Here is an 18351-nt window from a genome sequence, read left to right as displayed (position 1 = left end):
CTTACCTTTTCTACTGACGATTGTAGCGCATTCAAAATTTCCCGCTATAGGTTCATCGCGTCCCCGCCAGACGGCAGCAGTTCCCACAGTTCTTTTTCCGCGCCAAAACGTGGTCGGTGCCTGCGCAGTAAAACGTGTTAATTAAAACATTAATTCGTCGCAAAGTACTTAAAAACGTATCGATATACGAACAAACGCGAAGTTTTATTCGTTCGAATGTAAATTCAGTGCCCTGGTCAACTATTTGCTGCGAATTCAGACGAAAGGTTAATCACGCCCCATGAACGACAACGAGACCGGTGAGTTTGCCAACTTTTTACGTCATAACTTTAAAATTACACTTTGATAGAACGAAATATGGTCATAAAAGTTGAACATCATTACCAATGATTATTATTCGATCAAAGAAGCAACGAGTACCGATTCATACTTTTCGAATTCCAAAAAATATTAACTTACGTATTCCCGTACTTCTTCCATCCGCCATTTTACTCTGATCTCACGTGGTCGCGTTTGAAATACACTCGTAACTTAAATTCCGTTCATAGCTGACCGCATTACGATGTTCTCTTATAATTATGAAAAATTTCACGACCGTACGTTTATTAAATGTCGTTTCCGGTTTATCGTGTTTCGTATGCGCATACATGGTCCGACGACAAGGGCATATCGTAGATATACACGTTCTCACTGATGCTCGCACACAGTGTGTAGGGCTTTGAAAAATCAATTTCCAACATTTACGAGCAATTAATAGAGTCGAAAGCGGCCAGACGGTTATCGATTTTCCTGATATCTGATATTAGAGGAACGTGTTTGAAAGTTAAACGTCCACGGCGTCACGTGACGTCGTGGCGCCGCGACGCCGTTATACGATGCATACGAGACAGCGCGCTCTGTCGGTATATGCGATAAAATTATACTTTATAAAACACTGCCCTCTGCACCGAAAAACCGACTGCCCTCTTGCACTGTATGTATAGAATTCTACTCTCTCTCTGTATGGATTTACGGATACATATTTATCAGCAACCTGAACGATTTATTCGCTGAACCGTGCGACTAGCACGATTGCATACCGTGATCAGTATCTAGAAGAAAATTCGACCTGAATATAGGTTACTTTAACTTTCTCAAGTTTAGGTGTTGAAAAACTATAATTTAAAATAAATCTTTCATTTTTTAACGATCCATTTTGCATAAGTACTTATTATTCGTCCAAACGACAAGTTTGGAAGCGAAAAGAGGGGGGATAGCTAAAACTTATCTTCTTTCGAAGCCGCTAATTAAATAGCCACCAATTCTGGCTGTCCCTTTAGCGGCAACTTCCGGAATACGTCCAGCCGGAATTGGACGGGGACGGGAAAGAAGTTTTTCTATCTCGAGCGCCACTTGGTGATTTATAGCCGGTTAAATGGGCCATTGTAATTGCAGATGAGGCTATTTACTATTGTCGTTTGTATTATTGTAAATGACAGCGAAGACGGTGCACGAGAATGGTATCGCTGTTAACTGAAACAATGGCTTTTCGTCATCGGAATATCTCGTACTAATAATTTCAGCAGACGAGTTAGGAAATATTAATGTTCGTCTTGGTAAATTTTTCTGAATTTTTTCTGAATTTAAGATTAATTTATGTTTTTGTCAATCTTTGACATCGTTACACGTAGATTTGGTCCCACGTTTTAATTTACTTATCGCACGTTCTTGGTCATGAGAATGTCCTTGCCGGTGCAAATGTTTGCTCTTCAGCGAGCAAACTATAGTTTTGCAAGATAAATATTTTTCGACATACTTTCACCAAACAGGCGTCCGAGAAATTCGTTTACTCTTTCCTACAGGCGTGTTTAAATTGTTTAAGTGCAATTTGCATTTTTTGCAAATTTGCAATTTGCAGTTCGGTTCTCATTGTCGGATTAGAGAAGGCAGAGGTGGTGGGCGGGTGGCGGGCAAAAATGGTACTCTCTCGAAAAGGCAATAGCTTTTACGCGAGCGTGCGAGCGTGTATTTCAAGCGGACGGCGTCGTCCACGAACGACGGCCACTCCTCCGGTCGGGCCTCCGCGAAATTTTAATGCGCTCGCGAAGAAAAAGTTGCCAGAGACGTGAACGCGAGCCTCTGATCCCAGCACGACAACAATCGACGATAAATAAACCTTTGTACAAGGTGGGGGACCAGGTTCGCAATTATTCGGAGGTGTGCCGGGGATGAAGGGCACGGGGATGCGTCAACTTTCGCGAGAATCATACTATATGACCGAGGTTGTTACCGCGGATGCTTGATGGGAGATTGAATGCAACGTTAACCGGGACCACTTCCTGTGGGGGTGGAAGAGTATCTCTTGCCTGGTATAATTCACGGGTTGAATGTTAAATGGCCTCTGTGCCCGGGGATTTGGAAACTTCTTCGAACATCCAATTTTTAATTACTCAGATTTCAAAAACGGTTCCACTGATTGCAAAATGCAACAAAACTTTTCTAATCCGCGTTTCGAGATATGCCGTATAATACACGCGGTACCATTCGAGGGCAACCCCCTCGCGCTTTGCCGAGATAGCGAAAGAGCAAAGGGAAAACGTCGTTCGGAGGGTTGTGTGCGTCGGAATATCGGGCATCGAAGTGGCGCGATGTTTTCGAGGGTGGCGTGACCACGGTACCGTGAGTCACGCGCGAAACGACTTCAACCCCCTCCGCGATCCTCGCGAATCCGACGCCGACGTCGGCGTCGTTTATTTGTAATACCCACGGCACGATACGACCGCGTTCACCCTCCTCGTCCTAGATAAGACCGCGTTTTCACGCTCCTCCATAGACATAGATATTTGACGTTGCATACCCACGCACGGTTCATTCTTTTTCTCCCCCTTTTTATTCGTCTGCAACGATTCTGACAGTCGGTGAGTAGACGAAATCGAACGGTGCATTATTTATGGGAAGTGGAAGTAATCTGGCATGTTTACGAGTTTCGAGATAGGGGATGATAATTAGCGTTGGATAGATGTGGCTTCTTTGGGGGGTTACACTCTGGTTATTTTTTCATTTGGAATATCTGTTTAAAAAGTAGAGATGTGTTTGTAAAATGATACATTTTTGATTATCAAAAGAACTTTGATCTGTTGCATAAAAATTCAAAGATCGGATTTTACAATTAAGCTTGATTCGTGATATTTTAGATGGCACGGATTTTTCATGCTTCTAAATAGACGCGTATCATCAGGTTTGCTTTCAAACTGACTTGCAGCTAGCATAAACAGATTGAAAAATAAATATTGCTTTATCTGATGTACGCAATGTGTACGTTTGCTCGCTGTTTTATTTCGTTGTATAAATTCTAAGGGGAAAAACAGGCAAATTAAATATTGGCCTGATTCGCGAGGAACTAAAAATTGTAGTTAAATATTTCGACGCTTTCGAGAAATATTTTCTCCAAGTTTCACGCATTTGTCGAGTATAGGAAAACGAGATAAAGATTCCATTTCCCTTTTAACCTGAAATACGACTCCCTTATATCTCCACGATTATTTATGTTTCGATGCATAAACCGAGCTCAAAGCTCGGTTACTTAATAAATAATCGTTTCATATAGGATTTCCGCCAAGTCGCATCCCCTTAAATCATCATTAAAAATAAACGCGGGTCATAGAGATCCATGCTTGAGCTTGCGGAAAAGAGATTCTTCAAATTAAGTAAACCGAAGGAAGAATTTCGTAGCGTAAAATACACAGGTGGATAAATAAATGAAATCTCTGCCCTCCTCTCTTTCCGTTTTCTCTCGACTGAAGAAACAAAATCATAAAGTTCAGTTTTTATCTCTCTCTGGTAAATCGATGATTGAAAACAGTTTTTGCGGGCAGTTATGTTTGAATAACAAATACCTCCTCGTTTTTAATTAATAGCTTTCGGATCGAACAGAAATTTATTCGTAAAATATTTTGGTGGGTAAATAAACGTATATCCGCTGGTGGGTTTACCGAAATTTCTGCTACGTATCGTTTGTATCTTTTATTTGTGAAATTTGTTGCCTTTAATGATGGTTATTCAGCTATCACTTTTCGGAAAATTCGTCGATTCGGGCTATTTATCGTCCCACCCAATTTTTCATCGGCTATTCACGATCGAAAGGGGTGAGAAGCTCTCTCGATTCTCCTATCCACGCAGAAAACCGCCCCTGTTATCTTTGACCGGTTCGAGTATCGGCTGCACCCGATCGCGAGCGAATCCCAGATCGATCCGATCGATTGTCCGCGGATTCTCTCGATTCCTACGACGATAACGCATCCGTTTCCTCGTCGTGGCCACGAATTTTCTTTCGAGTCGTGTCAGAATACTCCGGAGCATCGTTTCCCGTCGGCTGGAGCTTAGAAAAAGCTGCGACCGCGATTGGACCGCAAGATTGCACCCTGCCGAAACGAAGCGTGCGTGTCTCGGATCGCACGGACCTTTTCCTCTCCCTCGGCAATCTTTCCTCACTTTCTTTTCATCCAGCTCGTCCGGACTGTTCTTGGCAGCGGCGGCAGATGCTGCCGGAATTTCAGCGATCGCTGCTGATAAGCTGGCGAGAGGAAATAGAAAACAAGAAGGCTCGCTCCTTTGTGTGGGAAAGCAGATGCGCCCCGCCGCTTAGATAGCGACCAAGAGGATTTCATTTTACGCTATCTAAAATGTTAAACATCCAAGAACTACTATCGTCCACGAAAAAATAACACTCGAACAATTATGGCGCAAAGGGTATAGAATGTACGAAGGAGAGAGCAGGAAGAATATTAAATTAATGAACACGTTCGTTGATGCCGCGTGACGGGGCTGTTAAAAATTCTAAGATCCTCGTTGGTTGGCTACGTGGCTCGGATCAAGTCCATTTGGCCGGTCGTCACGACGGCATTATGCAAAAACGAATCTTATTTTCCGGCTAATAGCGAGCCACGGGGAAAAACGGGGCACGCCTTCCTGGTCACTATTATGGCGATATAATGTACTGAGACGGCTGAGACTTTTTATGGCGGTGCGTGCGAAATTTATGTGCAATATGTGGCTCATCGTTTCAACGAAAGCCGAGGATAAGGTGGAGCAACGTGGGGAGAGAGAGAAAGAGAGAAAGATATAAAAAGGAACAAAGGGATAGGAAGTCACGAAACACACGGTGCATAATGTCGACGACAAGAACATTCCGAAAAAACGACTGAAATATTACAACTGTCGAGATTTATGAGACGGTAAATACATTCTCGGTGTATATTTAATTGGATCTCTCCCCGGTTCGCCTCGTTTCACCCTCGACCACCGCCACGAGGGGGACCAGGTCGGAATAGTTCGAACGTTTCTCGATTGCCTCGCGAATTTCCATAATCGCTCGTATTTATCGCAAAAATTCAACCGTCTTCAACCGTCTCGCTCGTTTCCACGGAACTCTGTCGGCAAGGTCAACAATCTGCATCGTTAAAATGCAGAGAACGAGGGAAACCCGACGAAATTTCGTTTCATCCAGCCGCATGCTAAGCACGGAATTTTTGTAAGACTTTATTACCGGTAACAACGTTTGTAGAAAGTTCCGTTGGGGGAGAGAAAAGAAACTGGTTGACGTTCGTTTCGCGTTAACGATACCGTTCGTTCAAATACAATCGTGAAATTCAATTTTGTTTCATCGTTCGTACAAGTTTTAGCGAGAAGCTTTCATCGATATTGGTTATTTATCGATGGAATTTCAGTTGCATAATTTTGTATCTTAAATAAGGGTTAAGGAAGTGTGCATTGGAAAGCAGGATACGTAAGAGTTTCCTCGAAAAATTCTTCTGGAAATAGCGTGTGCGTCGAGACGACTATTTTGTACATGCAACGATATTCCATGCGATTTAGCTATCACGAAATGTCCTTATGTAAGTTTGCTAGCCAGGCTGACTCGAAGTGCATTGTTTTCCAAAGTATTCGTCGGGTATGCGAAACGATTCGAAGCATCCGATTATTTAACTAAAACGTGGTCGAATAAGATACAAAAAAATTCTTCAGAAATTGTTCTTTAGAAAAGCACATTACCTCTTATAATATTCCCAGCTATCATTTCTCATTTCTTAATTAAAGAGACTGATTAGCGAGATCAGTGAAAATATATATTCTGGGATTATACGAATTTCGATATCCCCTTTGTTGCATCTTCAATCAGAATTTCTTCTTATTCGTTCAAAAACGTCCCTTTAAATTTGCTACACCGATCTCGTACGCAATCAGCTAGAGAACTGGCTGATTTATATTAAAGCGAACGGAGGAAAGAAACTAGCAACGTGCTGATCGAGTACAAGAATCTTTGGTTAATGTTTTATCCGGTCCGCAACGAGATTTTTATGAAAACGGAATAATTGCTATCCATCTGGTCCGCGTTTCAGGCCGACGTTTACCATAATATCCAGGACATCCGATTTAAATTCGCCGAGGTATGCGAGCACGAACGAGGGAAGTTAGGTTTTTAGAAGAGCACAAAGGACCGATTGATAAAAACTTTCAGACGACCAGGAATTTCGTCCGAACGCATAGGGGATAATCGGGTAAACACTCGAAGGATCGGAGAGAAAAGATATTTATACGCGAAACGCGTGGATTTTTCTGATTTCATCGATGCGCATTGAAAATAAAATTAAAATTCGTTAATCGTAGGCCATCAGTGTCGACATAAATGTACCTACTTGTTCGTCAGTCGGATGGTCATGCAAAAGTAATGCGGAAAGTTTCGTGGTTCGCTTTAATTAGATACGCGATGAGTCAACGACAGTTATCCGTCAACGTTACTTGCATAATAATATCCTTCGAATATTTGTCCTACTTCGTTTGAAGTCTGCTGATCACTCGCGAAATTATTCGCCCTCTATCGATCAGATTCCTCGACGTCACCCTGTGCTATAAAGTTTCAGAGAAAGGAAGGAGAATTCTTTTGCTTCTCCTATGAAACATTTAACAGTCTCTCATATATTTTGCATATGCATCGAAAAATGTGTCCGGATGCTTGAATTTCGGAATCGTGTCACCCGGTGACTAAAAATAAAAAAGGAAAGAATAATTTTGCGAGTTTCGAAAATCCGAGGAAACATTAAAATGGTTGCTTAAAGTTTCACCATTTTTACAACGTCGGCTCGGGATCCTCTTCTACTTTTCTCTCTAATTAAGAAGCCGCGAATAAAAATATTCTATAGTAACCGAGGAGCAAGGAACCAGAAATGGAAACGCGCTTTTTTAACAAGTTCTGCTTGAAATTGTAGTTCTTGATGAGCTGTTGAAAAAAGAAACGCCCGTTTCCGAGATAAATAAAGTTAGAGATCGAGATTCCGAGATCTTCGGATCGATAAGAGAGGCTGGAATCGACACGGTATCGCGGCGAAAAGTATTAATAAAATTTACATTTATTTCGGTAAGCGGTTGGCAAAATTTTCGAGTCAGTTTTCTTATTTTATCTTCTCTCGAATCACCCTTCGCGGAATACTAAAATATCAAGGATTTGAGATCGAACCGTATCTTGTTTTCACCTTTCGTCTGGGTCACCCTGTATACGTTTACCGAAGCGTGTCCATCAAAGCCGGAAGCACCCCTCGACCCGTTCATTTGCATATTAAAAAGAGAAACGCCCAGTGTTTCGGGCGCAGCACGCCCCCTCGCAAGCGAAAAATATCAATCAGTCCGGTACGAAAGGTCGAACCGTGGGTCATCGTTGACCCACGCGGCCCGTTAACCGTCAAACGATCGACGAGATTAACGATTTAACGCCGATCGAGGACGCGTTGGCCAGGGAAATAAATCGGCAAATAGTAAGCAAGTAAATATTCCGCTGGCTGGAAAATTAACCATCGGTGAATGAATTTAGGGGAGGTCATGACGGACGTCAGGGATGTTTGTTCTGCCTGGGAAATGACAGCTGACCCGCAATCCCGGGTGCTTCGAATCGCTTTGCCGAGAGGGACAGAGAGGGCTCGCGAGTGACAGAGACGGATAGCTGAGGGTGAATCCTTTCTGAACGATATAATGGCTCCAAGTGCCATCGACGGAAATGAATCTTTCGCTCGCGAACAGAGTAATGCACTCTTCATTATCTAATGCCGACCCGATCCCGATCGGCACTTTAAGGATTATTTGGAAAATCCTAAATCGTTGAAATCGTTTCGCACCCTTTTCGCAAAAATCGCAACCAGACTGCGAAATATATCTAAAATTATATTAAAGTTCGTTCCACGCAAAAATCCTAGTTATTCCAATGCAGACGAGTTAAATATAAAAATTTCTTCGATAAAAAAAGGAACATCAAGAAACGTGATTTCCTCGTACAGTATTCACCGTAAATTCCATCGGGCCATCGGGCGCATAATCAATCTTCTTTCGATCGATGTTAATATAATGCCCAAGCACTGCATCTTATTACGTGTCCATCGGTATCGAGACGCGACAAAAAGAAAAAATGGATATTCCTCAACGGGTAGTCGTTTACGATAATAAAAATTTCGATAGTCCATCGTGCACGCGGCGTCTCATTAGACGGTATAAAGACTTAATACGATCTCATTATGGGATAACGTAAGAGCCATCAAAATCTATCTAATCCGTCGAAGAGCGTCGCTCGAAATAAACGGAAATTAGCGCTCGCGTTAAATATCCAGCTGGACGATAATTTACACCTTTGAACGTTTTATATTACTCGCCTGGTCGCGAGTTGCGCGCAAAGATGTCGGCGGGACGGACACACGAATAAATTAGACGTTTGAAAATTAACAAGCCCTCGATAACCTTTCGGCTGTATCGAGGAAAGAGAGAGAGAAAAAAAGAAAAGAAAGATGGAAATATTTATGAGCAGTGGAAGACCTTTCGAAAATTGTCGATGTCCTAAACAGGTTTGAACGTGGCGTCAGATCAGACGCGAGATAAAACAGCGTCGGTCATCGGTTGATTCGCTTTCTGCCGATCAACATCTCGGCGAGTCATTTTGGGCTGGCCACCGATGGGAACACGGTGAATAGTTTGATTCGCGCCGGAAACCGGTTTTTATCGAACCGTATCCGCCTCCTCCACCATCTTTTTTCGCCCGACAATTTGCCTGCACGTCGATGCTTTTCGCGCCGATTGATTTGCCCGGACGTGTGGCCCAAAGGGTTTTTCAATTTTCACACCTACCCGTCCGATAATTGACCGTTTCTCTTTCGTTCCTTCCTTCTTCCTTTTCTCGCTTCTTTTCTATCGGTTGACTATGAATCGTGGGTGTTCCGAGTCTCCTAGTTACTTCCTACGTTATTGTAACAGAAATTCAATTAAAAATTACTATCTACTCTTCGAATAATAAATCAATCGTAGAGTGCAAGAATAGTGAGAAACATTGATTTGTTTGCTAACGTCTTGTCGCGATACAGATTCAACTATTCTTTTTCTGAAAGAAAAAGATTTGATCATGCTTGTTACCTTTCAATACTTTCCTTTTGTCATATCGAGGTAGATGCAAATTGATCGGGGAACAGAGTGCACGTTCAAGATAGTATCGTCGATAAAACAGTGGAAAAAGAAGGAAGAAAAGTGAAAGAAATACAAGTGAAATGTCGAAGGAAGGAAAAATTGACAGGTACACGGTGTTCGCTACAAAGCGTATTGTTTTTACACGATCCTCCCTCTCTGTACGTTACATCTGCTGACTTCTTTCTTAATATAAATCAACGGCCACCAAAGTTCTTTCGATTCGTGCCATTTTTCCGAGCGCGTATGAAACAAACTTGATCTCTCTGTTGTTTCGTATTTTTATTTTAACGCCGGAACTTATTCGTCGTATAATATTTGTCTCGCTCGGCAAACAGGAATCGGGGAATAAAATTTGAACGCGGATGCAGGTAAAAAGTAACCCAGATACGTGATCCGTGCAATTCGTAATGATTACGGAAAAATATGATTTATAACATTCATTGTCGAAGGAAAATATTCGCGAATTTCTTGCGCCATCGACGAGTAATGGGAGGAAAATAAAAAGCCACGCAGCTATATCAGAGAATCCAAGGATGAGATTCACTCGAACGGACAATTCGTTTTTTTTTTTTTCTTTTTTGTCCTCAAAGCACACCTCGCTTCCTGGTGACCGTGGCTTAAGTAACAAGCTTCTGGTAACCATAGACCTCCGTCGGAGAGACGACTTCGCGTTTATGGTTTACGGGTGCTACAGGCAGTTCGGGCCCCTTGGGTGGGCCCACAGATGCGTGAAGAGAAGAAAGGAAAGGGAAACATTGTGCGTCACAACAAACTCCGTCGGTGTTTCTATACAACCCCGAAAAGTCCCCGAGATTTTCGAACGGAGAATAAATATTTCTGCTGGTTATGGGAGGAGTCGGAGTTTGTGGATTTGAGGGATTGCGAAACGACTTTAAACGGTTTCGAGGGATGACACTTCCGGTTTGCTGAAGGAATTAACCTACTCGAAACGAATGAAAGGATAAATAACAGAGAATATTAGATAGTTTTTCAAAAATTCGATGAATGAAAGGTTACAACAGATGGCTGTTGTTGACTCACCCCCCATTGATTTCAAGGGATTCTTTTAGTAAAATATTTCTGTCGAAGCTACCAGATGTAAACAGTTCCTTTCTCAAGGCTGCAAAGTTTCGCCAACATTGCAGGTAGCTGCACCAGGTTCTAGGATGACACTGATACTCAATACTACCTTAAGAAACGTTCTGACACCGACAGTGGCCTTGAAAGTTTGAAATATTGAACGACTAAGCTACCTTTAGGTTCGCAGACAAACGCGAGATACTGTGACACGATCTGGGAACGCGTTTCTCTATTCCCTTTTTACCCTTCTTCCGAAATTCTCTTTCGTGAAAGCGTCGCGACGCGAAGCTGCGACTGGAGTAAAAAGAAAATCGTCTTGTAGGATGTTACTTCAAGTTTCAAAATTTCAGAGATTATTTCTCTTCTCCGTTATTTTTTTCATTTCTAACGAAGATGAAAGTAGCGTACCATTCATTACGCTCTAATTTGACCGCGATCTGGGTTGTCTTTCGCATTGTCCTGGATCCCCCTGGAACTCGTTCGTGTTTCTCGTAACTCAGTGGGTGCTCCCTATACACGCGATCGTCTAATAGGAAACATAACCGTTTCCTCTCTGGAACATCCAGGACTCGGAGATAAACGATTCGTCTCGGACACGGTGCTTCCTTTCAGGACGTTGCGTTTCAATGACGGAAGAAGGGTTACACACCTCTTTTTCTTACGTCTACCCCATCCTTTTTTTTTCCATTCTTCTTCGCTCGTTCTGCTTCTCTTTTTTTATTTACCTCGAGGGCATTTCCATCGCAGTGGGGGTGTCCAGTCTCGAAGTTGCTCACAATGAGAGCTAAATTCGAGGTTCTTTCTCTCTTTCTCTCTCGGAGACCTTAACCAAAGAGAAGATAGTCAGATAGGGGGCATATAAAGGAGAAAGAATCTGCAACAATGAGGCAACAATGAACCGACGTGCACCCTGCTGCCTGTCAACCGACGGACTTGTGCATTTTGTGGGAAGCCCATTTATATATTTTCCTAACATACCTGACCACCGTGGACAGAGTTTCTCAAGCTTTCTTGCCCGTCGAACCGTGACAAAAATCTATAATTTAATAGCCAGACTAGCGCGAGGATCGTTATTAACGCGTGAACGAGCATCCTTCGAAACGTAATTACATAGGTGAGCTGAAAAATTCGATTGGACCGTGCTAGACGATAAATTCGCTACGTTTCCTTGTTTTCTCTAGTATCAATTTACTTTCCTCCTCGGTAAAATTGTTAAAACGCAGAAAATAACGTTATTTAATAACGCGAGGGTGAATTCAAAATTGCTTAGTTAATATAGACTAGTATAATTCTACGTTTCGTGCTTTGAATGTAAAACATGGTCTTAATTACTCAGAAACTTTCAGTCAGAGAAGATTAAAGTTGAACTAAAGCGGCAAAAGGAAGCGTGGTTACCTAATCCGAGAAGCTCCTTTCGGTTTTCAAGCTTTTAATAATTATTTAAATATCCTTCTAAACCCATTGAAAATTCATTTCGAATATGATCAGGAAAAATCACGAGATCGTTTCACGACAGGGGTTTGCATTCTTGTACAGTTTTTCGAATGACTTTGGTAATCTTTAAAAATTCTCCAGTTGAGGATCGCTGGTTTCGTTTCTTAAAAGGCACGATATGGAATAATAGGATTACATAAACAACGGCAACAAGGTATTGTGGCGGGAAGGTAGGCAGGCAGAAAGGTAAGGAGGAGGTAGAGCATGGAAGATGGTACAGTTGGCCAGGGAGAGACATTCGCCAGATTGCGTTCGGTATTGAGCCGGATACTTTGTGGATTTCGGACAATAAAAGCACCACCACATCTGACCGGCAACGACATCGGGTGTCGTCGTCGCCTTTAGTCAGCTACCCTTCGATCGCGCACTTTTATTCAAGTAGCGACACGCCGGTGCTTTCTATAAGGGCGCCACCGCAGCGTCACCATCACCACCCCACAGGGGACTTTTCCATGGTTAGATGCATCCTCTCCACCCCAGTGTAGTCGATGGCCGGTGCATTGTCAAAATATTGGCGTCGATCGGATCGCGGCAGCTTTTGTGCCTTCGTCTCATGCCCCGACCTGACTTTTTCCAACCTTTCCCCCCCGCTCTCCCCGAATTTTCTCAAAGACCCATCCCTACCACCCTTCTTCTCTACGATTCTCTACCTTTTCTCTCGCGTACGCGTGTCTCCTCGCTCTTTTCCATTGCATTTTTCCCGCAGACTCGCGCCATTCCACACACCTTTGTCCCGGAACGGCGATCGACACGAGGTGCTTCAAGATCCACGTAGATCTATCGGTTCCTCGAGCTACGAATTTGTGATCTCACGGGGAAGCATTGTCGGTTTGCATGAATCGCGCGAAGAAGATAAATGGTGGATCTTCCTATTCTTGCTATTCTCTTTCAACGAAATTTTCGACAGTTGACGTAGGAACAAATTTCCAAGTATCCGTATTCCGTCGTTCGAAAGTTATTAACATTTATCGTATATTTCCGTGTAATTTTCTCGTTTTGTTTGAAATAATCGATCGAAGCTGCAGCCAGTGGCCTAGGAACTCGGATACGCGTATCATATTCGCCCATTGTTTCTAATACACTTGACGAAGCAGGAACATTGCGTACCAACACTACGATTTTGTTGTTACACATGTGCGGTGTACCAATAATTTTCAGTACATTACCTGGTTGTTCTGATATTTCTTACGAACAGACGTTGTCGACAAAGAATGCGAAAATAATTATTACTCAAATAGATCCTTGAAACGCTTGTTTCTGTTCCTCGCTAATGACACTGTTCCCAGATTTGTCGTTTATAAACTACCGTATACAATTTAAAAGCGCTGTTAGAGGAAAGATAAACGGCGACGATATTCAAAGGGAGAGAATAAGAACAATTAATTTTACCGAGTAAACGGGCGAACGGGAAAAGTCGGAACCGGAGGCAATAAGACGCTTATCGCGTGCGTTTTTTCTTTTCTTCTCTTTTCTTTTTCTCACCCGCGTTCCATCGTCTCCTAGGAATTCAAAGAGACGAGAACGACGCTAAAAAGGGGCTCCATAGAAATCGCTTATCGTTCATCGTTTACAAACGTCCCTCGGCAGACCGCAAACTGCCGGCCATAACCGCGTCGCGGTCGAAACAGTTTCACCAAACGTACACGCGAAAGCCTGTGTATGTACACCAGCTAGCGTTGACGTTTCTTACGTCATGTGGGGAACAACAAATATCAATTACCAGGACGAGCATCTTCTGCTTGTTCGGAGAGGTTCTGTGGTGAACACCGGCGTGTCTTCATCTCGGTTGCCAGAGGTGTTTGTCGAGTTCCTTTAGAATCGTCTTTTCTTTTTTTTTTCTCTCTTGAAAATTACTTTCGTAATTGCTGCCGCTACGGTGGAAAGAAACAATTCGTGCGGCACATGGCTAGGATAATGCATCCTACTGCCAGGGATTTTATTTTTTCTCCATTCGAAGAAGAAAATCTTATTTCAAACGTTAAGCTTCGCGAACACGTAAATCTACATCACCTCGCTCGTTCTACGACAATCGTACGTAAGATCCATTGTCTTTTCTAAGGTGTGCCAGAGTCGCATAATCGTTGCATCGAATAGAAACCGATCGAATCGTATGTATTCTTGGCACGACGAACCCCTTTGTCGAAACGATCGCACAATCTTTACCCGACGATTATAATTATAATTGATACACCGCACGCGACGCGTACACGCTTCGATGACTATTAATAAGCAACGGAGCGTCTAATTGGCTTGGTAAGCGAGCACAAGTATCGTCCATACCGTGGCATTCCCCTTTCTCGATGAAACCTCTTTAGGGCAATCATGAACTGGTCCCCGCCATAAGCGGCTTCGCTAAACGATTCACGCTGTTTGCCGCCGGTATTAGCCGCATTAAACACCGCCTCGTACGGTCTCATCTGCATGAACCATCTGACATACGGCCGATTGAAACGATTGCCTCCCCATCTGCCGCCCTTTTTCACCCCCTTCCTTCGACTCCCATCCCTTGGCGAGCCGATGAAAGCGAGATCAGGGCCGTAGAGCCGATTCGCATTCCAAAATTCCACGCGTCTTTACTCGCATCGGATTTCATTCGCCCTCGCTTCCGCCCACAGAAACGATATTTATCTAACGAGGCATAAGCGTTACGAGACAATCTGGACACCGATCGAGGCACGTGCGAATTTTTTTCTCTAATTAGAACGTTCTCGCGCAAATCGGTTTTCTTCGTTATTGAAATTCTTCTGGGTCATCTGATCGTTATTCGAACAATTACGAGGTGTCACGAAAATTCGTAGAAACCTGCGCTAACAATGAGTCACAGAAGATCCCGACTTCCTAATGTACCCTCGTTTATCGTTAATTTGAAACGTACACACTGCAAGAGAATGTCTAAGAGATGACTGTCTTCAAACATCATTAACATTTCCCTCGAAGCGGAATCGATCGTTCGATTCTTAAAATATGACTGACGCAGAAAAGAGGAGAAAGAAAGAATGGTAGAACTAAGGGATGACGTTAAAAGAAACATTTCGTAACGCCACATTCTTCATCGACCGTTTAAGAAGGTTTCCCACGTGAAGCATTCGAAGCGGTTAATCCGTCATTTCCATAGGGGTTTGTAAGAGAAAAGCAAAGAATATTCGAGGAAGGAAATATCGTGGTAGAAATGGGTTAAAATATTAGCCGCGACAAGGTTGCTCATCGAGCGAAGAGAATACCCCTGCCTTTTCATCATTTTGTTTCTTTGGCCCGTTGAAGGGCCCAGCTTCGGCGTATACGGTGTGACGGATGCCAGAGTATTTCTTTGGTAAACGTCTCGCGTTCTTCTTGTACCGGCCGGTGGCGTATTCCCTCCTTTGTTCCGCCCGGTATACGTACGAAGCGTGACAAAACGCGACGGACTTAAGAAAGTCCCCGCGTTTTGTCACGCGGCAACATTTGGACGACATTCGTGGCAAACGAGTCGTGACGACGCCGGGGCCAATTCCTCGGCTGAAAAGAATATTCACAATGGCCGTTCCGCGGCTCATCCTTTATTTTTAACGTGTTCTATCCACGATGGATACCATCGCCTGCTTAACGCGCACCTTCAACCACGCCGCGTGATAATGAATAACCACCGAACGAACGAACGCTTTCGTCACATGAAACCAGCATCCTTTTCTCTTATTTGTAATTGTTACCTTTTGTACACGCGTTTGAAATTCTATGGATTTCATTCGAACGTTTCTTACAATCGTAGGATTATTATTGGTGTTAAAAGGATGAGCGGTTTTCGTGGATGAATGGTTCGAGAGACCAGTTTGGCCTTCAGATTTTAATTGATTTAGGACTAATTATGATTATACTTTTATTGAAAGGTACGTGATTACCTGTTAGCTTCGAGGTGTTGCAACAGCTGATGAGATTGTAGGGTTTCCAAAAAATGTCACTGAAATTTGCTTGCGATAATAATTGCCGATATTCGCTTTGGAAAACTTTCGTACACGTATTGACTCGAGGAAGGCTCAAGAACGAATAAATACGATCCCGCTTCGACTTGGTTTCCGCCGCGTGCCGATAAACCGAGTGTTTATGCAAAGGGATTATCCCTTCCTCGAGCATCCACGCGTAGCAAATTTCAGCCAAACGATTAGCCATAGATTTTCAAATAGTATTACGCGATAATTAGTAATGTCACTGATGTAAATAACTATTACATTTGATTCGACGCGTAACAGTAATATCGTTAATTAGTACATGCTTATCGGGGGGCGATGCCTTTATCGCGTCGTGAGTCATCGGTGACCCACGGAGAACTTGTTTCAGGCTAATTGATATATTCTCTGTTACGAAACGTTTCATAATATCCTTAAGTGATATATAATTATCATATAGAATGCGCTTGTCATGATTTAGTGCAACGATAACTTTTTGTCACCATCGAACATTTTCAGAATTTTCCACTGGATGTTAAATTTAAGATTCTTTAGGGTATCGTGTATCAAGAGTGCATAGAAAAAAAAGGATTATTGTCGGTGGAGCGTGGCGGTTTAAAAGATAATAATTGTCCCTAATGATCGAAGCGGTAGCACGATACGCTCCTGGGTCTCAAGCAGGGCACACAAATGTTAAACAAGTAACAACCCTTCGCGATGAAGCGCGCCCCACTGTGGTTCCTTTTTTCCTCTTCCTCCTCGACCCTTCAATTTAATCAGCCTCATTCAGTGTACCGCGAAACAACCTGCCACATGGTGGCCATTGTAGTACGTTGGATATTATTAACGACACACACTCAGCACGAATCGTTTCGTCAATCTCCTGCTTCGCGTCTTCCTCTTCACCTCTCTTCCATTTTTTTTTTCTTTATTCTAGTTCCGCCTCTACGTAGATGTACTATCACCACCGTGAATAAACATCGAAACCACCATATGCACTCTTGTGCCTTCTTTGTTGTTGCATTAGTGTCATTTATCCACCCTATGCGGTCGCGTGACTAAAATTTCCCGCTAGAACGACCACCACTTTCAACCCCATCGGGACACGCGTCCTCTTCGAAAACCCGCAATGTTTATTTTATTTATTCTATATTCGGGTATCGATATACAGTAGCGTGGTCAAAGTGTTGTTCGGTTATTGCAATTAATATTCCATGTTTGTTACGTTCATTTTAATAACACAAACACCATGGCTCGGTGTAATATTGATTCCACGATCGTATTTTATCGAAACTAGCGGATTTTCGTTATTATAACAGGGAGATATGTTTTTGTTTATTCAAAGGGTCGAATTGAAAGCTATTGAATGCAATTATTCTGAGGCTTTTGTTTATTCAATCCTGTCTATCGGGAAATGCTTCTGTTTATTTGCACATTAGGTAAATTATTTGCAATTTCGAAATACTATCATTTCAATCATAAAATCGTGATTCTCCAAGGATTCATTTACGTAAGATGTAAACGTTTCATAGGCACGTTGGAATCATTCGTTACGTCAGAAAATACAAGCTCGCGTTTTTGTTCAGGATATATTTGGTCACCGTTAGAGTTACAAAGAATCTTCAATCCTTTAAAGACTTCGACTTGGATCTAGCGTGGCCGGCATTCCGGAACTGTGTCCCATCAAATTTAATGGCCGCAATAGAGGACACGGCACTTGTAAAATAAATTACGCTGTTTTCTTTTTTCTCCTTCTTCGTCGTCGTCGTTTTTTAACGACCGTCGCGTCTTAATGTTACAATAAACGTCCACGGGGTGACTGATTGATACTCACAATAGAAACTGGCTGCTAGTCGAAATGATCGATATCATCTTGCGCGGACAATATGAGCACGGTTTACAACCGATGCCAGCATGAGAGTCATTTTTTAAACGGCTAGTTTCTCGCCCGTATCGGTTGTAGATCGATGGGAAATCACATGGATTTCAGATATTTTACGAGTCGAGTCGTATCCAGTGGACGGAAGAAATCAATCATTAATTCTTTGAAAATTAATGAACTTTTGTTTAATTATTGATATATCGTAGGATTATCTTAGGATTAATAGGCATTCGTGATTATGGTGCTTGAATTTTTAATACATATATCATAACATAATTGCTCGAAATAGAGTACGATGGAACGAAGTCTGAACATTACCCTAAATAGTTTTTAACGACCGAGTCATCGATCAGGATCAAGTTAGGGGCCGATTATTTGACGAAAACTCGTCGATTGTCGTAGTAAATTCATTAGACAGGTGGGAAAGTGGTGAAACGATTAAAGGATAGTTTACTGGATGCTGGTACGAAGACAAATCGAACGGAATCGAGTGTCGGACCG

The 18351-nt window shown here is 42.7% G+C and overlaps 1 protein-coding gene across 1 annotated transcript in view; it reads right to left on the bottom strand.

The window, feature by feature from the left end:
* LOC114874647 (E3 ubiquitin-protein ligase lubel) overlaps nt 1–16071 on the bottom strand; it is a 50442-nt gene extending 34371 nt beyond the window's left edge. The window contains exons 1-2 of the mRNA XM_029184129.2: nt 15924–16071; nt 6–120 (exon numbers count right to left, since the gene is read on the bottom strand). The gene's annotated coding sequence lies outside the window, so the exon portion shown is untranslated. The remainder of the gene's footprint in view (nt 1–5; nt 121–15923) is intronic.
* Nucleotides 16072–18351: the final 2280 nt, after the last annotated feature.

Source organism: Osmia bicornis, chromosome 6, assembly GCF_907164935.1.
Source record: "Osmia bicornis bicornis chromosome 6, iOsmBic2.1, whole genome shotgun sequence".
Classification (NCBI taxonomy): domain Eukaryota; kingdom Metazoa; phylum Arthropoda; class Insecta; order Hymenoptera; family Megachilidae; genus Osmia; species Osmia bicornis.
Note: the sequence above shows the minus strand (reverse complement) of the source record. Positions and strands in the feature narration are given on the sequence as shown.